This window comes from Lissotriton helveticus, chromosome 4_1 (assembly GCF_964261635.1).
Source record: "Lissotriton helveticus chromosome 4_1, aLisHel1.1, whole genome shotgun sequence".
In the NCBI taxonomy this organism is placed as follows: Eukaryota; Metazoa; Chordata; class Amphibia; order Caudata; family Salamandridae; genus Lissotriton; species Lissotriton helveticus.
In genome coordinates, this window is record NC_136063.1 from 1,414,124,755 (window position 1) to 1,414,135,548 (window position 10,794).

Genomic DNA, 10,794 nt, shown 5'->3' on the forward strand with positions numbered 1-10,794 from the left:
TTGGGGTACAGGGATATTTTTAGGTTTCAGGGCTGGGTTTGGGTTTTGGGGTACAGGGGTATTTTTAGGTTTCAGGGCTGGGTTTGGGTTTTGGGGTACAGGGGTATTTTTAGGTTTCAGGGTTGGTTTTGGGGTACAGGGGTATTTTTAGGTTTCAGGGTTGGGTTTGGGTTTTGGGGTACAGGGGTATTTTTAGGTTTCAGGGTTGGGTTTGGGTTTTGGGGTACAGGGGTATTTTTAGGTTTCAGGGATGTGTTTGGGTTTTGGGGTACAGGGGTATTTTTAGGTTTCTGGGTTGGGTTTGGGTTTTGGGGTACAGGGATATTTTTAGGTTTCAGGGCTGGGTTTGGGTTTTGGGGTACATGGGTATTTTTAGGTTTCAGGGCTGGGTTTGGGTTTTGGGGTACAGGGGTATTTTTAGGTTTCAGGGTTGGGTTTGGGTTTTGGGGTACAGGGGTATTTTTAGGTTTCAGGGTTGGGTTTGGGTTTTGGGGTACAGGGGTATTTTTAGGTTTCAGGGTTGGGTTTGGGTTTTGGGGTACAGGGGTATTTTTAACATATATATTTACAAATAAATAAATAAAAATTAATATAATTAATTAAAATATTTAATATTAAAATAATAAATTAATAATTTAAAAAAAATATTAATAATAATTACATTATTTTAACATATTATATACTTACCTATACTTACGTTGTAATGGTATGCGTTGTAATAGTACCTGCGTTGTAGTGTATTGCGTTGTAAAGGTATTCGTGGTAAAGGGTCCTGCGTTGTAAAACTTGCGTGGTAATGGTCTGCGTGCTAAAAGTATGCGTGGTATCATCATATATCCGGCCCTGAACTATGTCCCCCAGCTTTCCTCGCATACCGGGCAGGCTAGACTAGTTAAAAACATGCTTATTAGCATCAGCAGCTCCCTCAGCGCGGGATGCAGCCAGGTGGTGCCCTGGAATGGGCCCAGGCGTGCGCCCGTGTGAAGACCAGGCTAAGATCGGGTCCTTCTTTGCCTGTCATCACCAGGAAGAGGCTAGGTTGGGCCACTCCACTTGACTGATCCTGTTAAGTAGTGACCACTACCTAATCAACACACAATGACAATCTCTGAGCATACTCCTGATCCCCATCCTGACAGCGGAGTCCGAGCACTATGTCTGACGTCCAGGGGAACTGCTCTGTTCAGCTATTGAGGAGATCGGCCTTGGTTCATCCCCTGACCGTCACCTACCCAGTCGGACTTTGGGCACAGTTTTTCTCCCAATCTCCCTGTCTTTCCCACCCCCCATCGTATTTCTGTGACTCTGCTTTTTCCTTGTCTCCTATCTATCTGTTCCTATTCAACATTCTTTCGTTCTTTGTCTACTTCCTTGCTCCTATCCCCTCCCACCTGAATCTGTCCCCTTGCCCGCTTCACCGCCTAGCCCCCTGTCTATTTGTGCCCTTTGACTAAGCACTCATTCTCCCCTTTTTGGGGAAAGATCCAAGATATATACGCTGGAGTCTCAACATACTCGTTGAGAGAGTCCACAGCGCCAAGGGAGCCACTCACAATTGAGTTATGTTATGGCACCCCTTGCCAAAGCACTCCCTCTCCCCTTTTTTGGGAAGGATCCAGTAAAGTAGGCCTTGGAGTCTCAGACACCCCTCTGAGAGAGTCCACTGCACTTAGAGTGCCTCTCGCAACTGAGATGGGGAAATGATACCACTCCCTCTGGGCTCACAGCTTACTGGACTTTGGGCGTTGCTTTGACTACCCTCCCCCTCCTCTTGCCTTGCCGTGTTTCTAATCCTCCCCTCCTCTTTCCCTCCTCTACTCTCTGTTTACTTCCCCTGCTCCTACCCCCTACTCCCCTGAATATCTCCCCTTGCCTGCTTTCCCCACCTAGCCCCCTGTCCTTTTGTGCACTTCGACTAAGCACTCCTTCTCCCCTTTTTGGGGAAAGATCCAAGTTATATACCCTGGAGTCTCAGCATACCCACTGAGAGAGTCCACAGGGCCAAGGGAGCTACTCAAAATTGAGGTATGGTATGGCACCCCTTGCCAAAGCACTCCCTCTTCCCTTTTTGGGGAAGGATCAGGTAAATAGGCCTTGGAGTCTCAGAGACCACTCTGAGAGAGTCCAATGCGCTTAGGGAGCCTCTTGCAACAGAGATGGGGAAATGATACCACTCCCCCTGGGATCACAGCTTCTGGACTTTGGGTGCAGCTTTGACTCGTCTACCGGTTTGTGTCATTGTCACCCTCCCCCTCCTCTTGCCATGCCGTGTCTCTAACCCTCCCCTCCTCTTTCCCTCCTCCACTCTCGGTCTACTTCCCCTGCTCTTAACTCCCACTCCCCAGAATGTCTCCCCTTGCCAGCTTTTTCCCGTACCTATATGTTCCTTTTTGTTTGTCTCAACCTTACTTGTAACTAAAATTGCCATGCTCTAATAACTGTGTAACCTTTGTAAAGCTGTAACCTGCAATTCATTGTCTGATACCCATGTAAAGCACTCTGATAACTCCGGGTCTAGGCAGCGCTATATAAAACCTTTTAAATCAATAAATAAATAAATAAATAAAGATAGTACCGCCACAAAGACACAGACTGGTACCACACATGACTCATTTTTTAGCTTGTGCAGTTGGCGTAATCTCAAGGAAAATCGACTTGGCAGAGAGATGCGTGTTCCTAATCGTGTAGAGGGACTGAGCAATCCTTTATTGAGCCTGGCAGCCCTAACCCCTGGTGCTCTTGATGTGTGCTCTTCTAATTGCATTAGCCCACACTCAATTGTGTACACAGACCAAGTCCCCTCACTGTCATTTGTATTTGTATCAGTTATTTATAAAGCACACTGCAAGCAGAATGGTAACCTGGTGCTAATGTTGCTGAAACTCATTGATAAAAGGCAGAAAAAAGAGGAAAGGGTACAGCGGCTGAAGTCCAAAATGTCCTCCCAATATTAGTTAGGGAAGAACCAAGTTTTCAGGGCCTTCCTGAACTTAAGCAAATCAGTCTGGGATCTTACTTGGGATGGTAACTTATTCCATAACTGTGCCACTTTAATAGTAAAGGTGCGTTCTCCTTGACACACTTTGCAAAATCTCTGTTCATGGACAAAATTGAGTGTGGCTGAGTGAAACAACCTTCCTATGGTGTATTTCCTCAGCTTAGCCTGCAGCACCTTTATTTTGCAGAGCTTTAAAGACAACACAGAGTGATTTGAAGATAATCCTCTCTTCAATGGGTAGCCAATGGGGATCTCTAAGTGCACCGGAGGTGGAAGATATCTGAGGTCTAATTAAAGTTAATTTACCTGTGACTACCTGGACTCGTTCCAATTTCTTTAACAGGTAGTTAGGGGCACCCAGAAGGAGGGCATTACAATAGTACAAACTACTCAGTAGTATACACCAGGAAGTTATGGATCTTGCTTTGGCTGGTAGCATTGGGTATAGTGCCCTGAGACTCTGAACAAGGGTGAAGCAAGCCTCAACTACTCCATTCACATGCTTCTATAGGGAAATATTTTCATCTAGCGTCACTCCAGATTACAGGCCATCATTGAGACACCAAGAGGGGTCTCTGTGGGCAGAGGCCAAGAGTTGGAGGGTACAAATACTGGGATTGTACTATGAGAACAGCAGAGGAGCTCAGCTTTACATTCATTTGCGGGTGAGTAGTGCGCTATACAAGTATCAATTTACATTTAGATTGAGGGAATTTACACTCATCCAATTAGAAATGTCTAACATGCAAGCTTGAAAATTACTGATCAAGTCCAAATGATTGTTGTTAAGTGAAATAATCAGTTTAGTATCGTCTGCATAATTGATAACCTTGATCTTGTAGGATTTGATGACAGATATTAATGGCTTTGTGTAGACATTATTAAGCATGGGCAGATTTTGCGAATTAGCAATCCGCGAAATTGCGTATTTACGGATTCGCAATCCGCAAAATCCGCGAACTCTCACAAATTTTTCGGATTCCTTTTTTTTTTGTGTTCGCAAGTGTTTCTGCCATTTCGCAAGGGTTTTTTACTAGTTCGCAAACGCGAACTTACTTGTCGGGTAGCAACGGTCGCGACCATGTTGTTTTTACGTCTGGTTCATCACAGCACCCTCTGTTTCACCACTGCCACCCTATGATTCACCACTGCCACCCTCTGGCTCACCCATGCCACCCTCTGGCTCACCCATGCCACCCTCTAGTTCATCACTGTAGATTATGGGGGGAAAAGCACACTTGCCCTGCCTCAACTGACATGAATGAATTAGGGGTTGATTAATGTGTCACTGGATTTGAACTTCCAGGCTGGCACCTGCTTCCTTATCTGTAATTGCTTTCTGTTGTAGTGTAATTCTTTTAACAGGACCTTAGTTGTATACTTGTAGCTATTCTCTGAGCCTGCTGTGAGGGTCAGAGCAGGGTCATAGAAATGTTGCAAGTAGGCAACTGAACTCTGAAGGGGCCCCTCAGGAATCACTACAGGGAATGGTTACTAATGATAAGATTGAACTTTTGCACCTGCTGAGTGCTTTCAGTTTTGCAAAAATCCAAATATCCAGCAGCAACCACAAAAAGTAATCCTTCTAGGCACTACATGGAATGGTTACTAATGATAAGATTGAACTTTTGCACCTGCTGAGTGCTTTCAGTTTTGCAAAAATCCAAATATCCAGCTGCATCCACAAAAAGTAATCCTTCCAGGTCAAGATCCAAATCAAAGTGACCAGCACATGAAGAAAGCACTGGGAGGAGCCTGCTGGACAGGAAAGAAAGTTGGAGACTGTGGGGCACTTCCTTCCTGCCACCCCCCAGCCCCCCCAAAATGGACTCCTTGCAAAAAAAAAGTGCAGGCAAATGTCAACCTGAGGAGTTATTCTGATAAAAATCATAATTTTCAAGGTTTATGCTGCCTGCTGGTGAATTTCTAGTGCGATATTACAAATTTTGCAATCTCGCAATTGCGAGATTGTCGCTGCCCGCCGCATCTACGTGTTCGCAAGTGTTTACTCCCGCGAAATTGTATAGTATTCTAGTTGGCAAGTGCGACCAAGCAAAAAATCCGCTTCGCACGGATTTACGAATTTTCGGCAAGTTCGCGAGAGTTCGCGGATTGCGAATTTGGCAAAAATCCACAAAATCCGCGAGCGGAACGGATTTTACGCCCATGCTTAGACATTATACAAAATTGGACTGAGTGAGGATCCCCGGGGAACACCATATTGAATTGTTCTAAATTTAGAGCAGAAAGAGGGCATAGCCACAGCCTGACATTGGTCTTGTGATATGACTTTACCCACTTTTCCACGAGACCACCAACACCCACTAAAGATAGTCTAGAAAGTAGAGTGTGGTGGTTCACCATGTCAAAGTCTTCTGATGGGTCAAAGTATCACTGAGTGTCCACTGTCTGTCATCCTACGCATTTCATCAGTGGCACAAAGAAATGCGATCTCAGTGCCATGGCCAGGTCAAAAGCCAAATTGCTCTTCTTCTAACCATTAGTGATCCTCCAAATATTAAGACAAACTTTTGCTAATGTGTTGTTCCACTATCTTTACTGGAAAAGGGAGGGGAGAAATTGGTATATTGACAAGAGTTTAGGATCAGCTGAGGATTTCTTTAATAGTGGCTTGACTATAGCCTTTTCCCAGCATTTTGGCACCACACTGCTTTCAAGAGACTGGTTACAAAGCTGTAGCACAGAGGGCAACAGTTCGTCTTCCCATCTTTTTCATTGCTTTAGAGGAAGGGGGTCAAGAGGGGATCCAGACCTGATCGAGCTAAACAGTGTATTGAACACATTCATAGGAATTTGGTAAAAACTGTTTAACTGTAATTTAGAGAAATTGGACAACTGTGGTATGTTGTTCTGAAGATTGGGAAGTTCACTGATTCTGTTAAGGGCTGAGCAACTTGTATTGGAGGCTAGAGTCTCTCATAAGACATTTTTTGCTATCTTTTAAAACCAACTTGATTTTATTTTCAAAAAAGTCTTTTAAGTCATCACATAGCTTCTTTGATGATGTGATCTCTTATTTGAGACAGGAAGGATTTGTGGGATTGCAAAGTATTTCAAAGATTGTTTTTGCTTTATTAGAGTCAGTTAAAATTAACCCCCAACAATATCCAGATTTTACTTTCCTAACTTTATTTTAGTAATCATTTAAGGATATCTTTAAACGGATCTTGTCTTTATCTAGATAATGCTGCCGCCATTTCCTTTCGAGTTGCCAACAAATTAGTTTTGCCTCCCTTAAGGCTGTGTTTTACCAGGGGGCGAATTGACATAGTGAGGTTTGTGGGCCGTGAAGGGAATCTGCTTATCGATTACTTTCAAAACCTCCCCTATGAACATTTGGCAATTTTTTTATATAGAGTTTGAAGGGTTAAAACTCTTTGAAAGTTTGAGGACAGGCTCCTGGCCAGACGTAGAAAGTTTATTCAATTTCAGCTACTTCATCTGAGGGGGACGACAGAAAAATTCCACTTATCCCTATGGAGAATACCAATTCCACACCCTTTAAGGTTTATGAAAACCTGTGAATCCATCTGGACAGGCTCTGTTGACGTCAATTGCAGACTCTGTGGTGGTCCATATCTCCATGATAAACAGAACATCGAACCCTCCAGATTCAAGCATCAACTTAATCTCCTCTCCGTGTTTTGGAACAGATCTCTCATTCAATAGACCACATCTCCAAAACTCATAGACTCTGCTTCAATAACATTGCTGATTAGATTACTTTTAGCAATGGTGGGACCAAAAGAAGGCTGCTTACCAATATATAGCAGTTTGTTGCGGGTTTAGCTGATCTTAGCGTGGTGGGATGAATTCTCACCGGCAGTGTGACTAGCGCCGAGCGTGGCCAGAGCACTTATGGGTGCATTTGGGCTTGCCTTTAGCGCGCCTTCGGCGCTCGCTGTGCAGTCACGCCAGCTAGCTGCTTTTTATACCTGCCGCAACTGGAGTGTGCTTTAGCAAAATGGTGGAGCCGCTCTAACTGACGGGTACTGCGAAAGTAAAAAATTAGGCAAAGCAAAGTAAAAGTACTAGAAATAAGTAAGCTTAGCAAGCAATGCTGTCCCTTTGAACACTAGTGTTTGTTGTCCTCTACCAAAAAAGAAGAGGAAAACTAAACAAGGGACCGGCCACGGTCAAGCTACCAGATATAGATCTGCAGTTCATCCCCCTGACAAATCTAGCAGTTTGGCTGGATGTATTTCGCTGCAGGCGCATTTATGGCAGTTATGCCCAATAAAGTTTATGATGATGATGATGTAGTGTGTATGATGACAAGAAATTGCATAACGTCTTATATAAACGTTTTGCCATTTCTTACTACTATTATGCAGTGATTTTTCCTTTGATAAAAAATTAAGTGTTTGGGATTGTAAAAGTGATCAAGGATTTGCAGATATAGTAGAAAGCAGTGTGGGTCTTCAGATGTTCTGCCAAGGCCTTGTTTGCACTGTCTCTATGATAGAAATGTTTTTTGTCCCAGCATAGTTGCTTAGAAACATGTTTATTAAGATTTTATTAGCCACAACTAAAGCATTTAGGAATAAAACATATTTGGGTCTATACAGAAAGGTACATTTATTTACACATGACTAAATCTACATGTGTAAATTTACTCTTACACTTTGTGGTAAATGGAATAATTTAGGTTGGTCACCAATTCAAGTGTAAAGTTACTACAGCATGTAGACTTATACATCTCAATTAACTGAAAAAGGAGCCAAATTTATCAGTGTAATGGTACTGCTAGTAACTTCTCACAACTAGGGGGGGCTAGCTGCTATGGGGGTGTACATTTTCCCATGGTAAAGTATAGGGAAAATGTAAAACGTTTATTAAACTATAAATAGTAGAAATTTTTATATGTTAAATTACTTTTATATATTTATTTTAAATGAAGACCAAAATATAAAAAAAGCTTCAGCTTAACTTAATTGTGAACTAAATATTGAATAATGTCAATATAATAAATGAAATTACATCATTTTAACGTTTTATTTAAAAATCCCACTTAAAATAAAATGTTTATTCATGTTTTAAAATTATTTCCTATGGGGTTCTAGTTTAAGTTTATGTGGCCATTACTTTCTATGAGAGGGTGTTGAAGTACCAGTGGTTGGCCATGTGTGGTGCAGGACTTACTTTAGGTCTCAGCTGCAGTACATTTTCTACTTTGTGGGACCTTTTGGCTGTAGGAACATTGGAAGTGCAGATTGTGACTACCAATGTGGGTATGTAGGAAGGTGGTGTAATATGTGCTGATCCTGGTTAGGATTCACCATGCAATAGTCTCACAGACCCCAACGATGGACCTTGGATTCACAATGATAAATCCTTAGCTCAGTCCTGGTAGTGTAGTAAAGAGCAGTCAGGCTTTACTGGAGGAACATGTGTTAATTATTTCAAAGTAACAACATGGCCGATAAGTAACTGACATGAGTCAAAAGAAATCCAACACCAATTTATAAAAATTAAGCAGATTTTTATCTTAATTTATATACCAAAATGAACATGGACAGATACATATAACCAGGGTTATGGATTTTAGAAGAAAACATCAATAAAAGCAATTCAGTACTCTAGAAATGTTGCATTGCAGTCAATGGGAATAAGTGGTAGTGACAATAGGTCACTTGCAGGATGAGTTGCGTGGGACCGAAGGAGGGTAAAGTTGATGTGGGTCCCCGGACTAAGCAACGACAGTCAGTTAAATTCTACTTGGCCTGTAGAGCCCGGTTGTCTTGGCTGTCACTGGTGCTGAACGGGAGGCATGGGAGAGCTGCTTTTACTACTTACACAGTGCTGCGGAGGGACAGGGTGCAAATTCTCAATGCGGCCCTTGCTGACATTGGAAGAAGGTTGTATGGAGCCCTCTAGATACAGTGTCAAGTGAAGGGGTCGGTTGCCGGTCTGGTGATAAACAAGCCTTGTCAGTGGTAAGTACAACAGATAGGTACTTCGACATCTGGAGGTCCTGCAGAACACGGTAACTGCCTGTAACTTCATGGAGTGCAGGACTACAGTTCCCACAATGCACTAGGCCACCTGGATTGGGACAATCCCTTGGAAGGCCAGATGGGCAGCGTTTATTCAGATCCAGAGAGTCATTTTACATGCAGTTTGCAGGGTACCAGTGCTGCTAGTCCAGGGGGGTCAGTGGTTGCTTATGACTTTCACAGGGGTCCCTCTGTTTTGGGGAATTGACCTTTAACCTAGGCGAGCCTTGATCGAGCAGTTCCAGGAGTGTTGCCACAGGTTCAGATTCTCCCTCTTTTGCTTTTTCCAAGTCCTGTTGTCGCAGAGTCAGGTACCTCTTTGTCCTCTTTGATTCAAGTTGGATCAGAATTGAGGTTCTGGGAGGCGCGCGACGCGGCAAAACAAGATGGCCGCTCCCCCTGAGCTCCGCGATTTCGGCGGCGCTTTCCATACGGAGGGACCGCTTCTGGGCTGCGTTTCTTGCCAAAAATGGCTGATTTGTGCGTCGGAACTGCCCCTCCACAACTGGGTATGTTTCTGTACGCCTTCTTCGTTTTTTGAGGCCAGAATTTGCACGAATGCTTTCTCTTCAGAAACGGCCGCCATTTTGTTTTTTTCTTTTCATCGTTTTTTTGGTGATTTTTGTTCTCCAATGATTCTATCTTTCTACCTGCTGATTCTTCTTGTCTCCTGGCCATGCTCCTTCAATTTTGCAGTACTTCCACGATTATTTGACATCTAATTTGTCGTTCTGAGTCCTTTTTCCTTCTCCTCGGCTTGCTGGACCTCCGCTTCAGTTTTTTCTCTCCTCAACTTTTGACTTGTCTGTGCGCAGTTGCTTTTCTGCTTCCTCTGCACGCCTCATTTCTTCATTTTTGCGCTCTGTTGATATCCAGTTTGACTCTCCTTGACGGTGGTCTCCATTTTTCACAGTTTCAGTGATTTTCTTCAGAAGACTTTGCAGACTTTTACCATATTCCGTCGCTCCTTCTTTACCTCAAGCTGTCCCTCTCTCAGGCCTTTACATGATGGAGCACGGACACGCCCCTAAGGCCTCTAATGTGGCTACCGCTACACGCAAAGACTCTGTTCCTGTGGGCAAACGCCTCAAGAAGGACCCACCATCTCCCCCCAAATCTCCTCTTCCCGTTACCCTTGAGGATTTAATGGAGGAACTCAAATTAATTCGCCCTTTTATAGCGGACACCAATGCTACATTGCAAAGGCTGGACGATAAGTGGTCCAACCTTAATAAACGTGTCGCCGAAGTTGAACAGAAAATCAGTGACGCACAAGATGTTGTTGCCAAGGTGGACACCCTCACCAAAGAGATTCAAGTCCTCAAGAAGACGTCTGAGGATTTGGAAAATCGTAATAGACACAACAACCTGCGTATTTATGGTGTTCCGGAAAATTCTGAAGGGTCGGATATCATTTTATTCCTGAAGACACAAGTTTTACCGATACTTGGCCTGCCGAAACATGTGGATGCCAACATTCAACGAGCGCACCGTCTGGGTCCCAAAACATCTTCCACTTCATCGAAACCTCGTGGTATCATCGCCTATTTTCTCCTCTACTCTGACCTTGTGACTATACTTCACTCAGCTAAACAACACAAGCAACTGATATGGTCCGGCCATAAACTTTTTTTCTCTCAGGATGTCTCCAAACAGACAGCGGCACGTCGTAAGGAATTCCTGGATCTGCGGCCTACACTTGGAACCATGAACGCCAGATACGGCTTGATTCATCCTTGTTTTTTCAAGGTTACATATAAGGAACGGTCCTACAGTTTC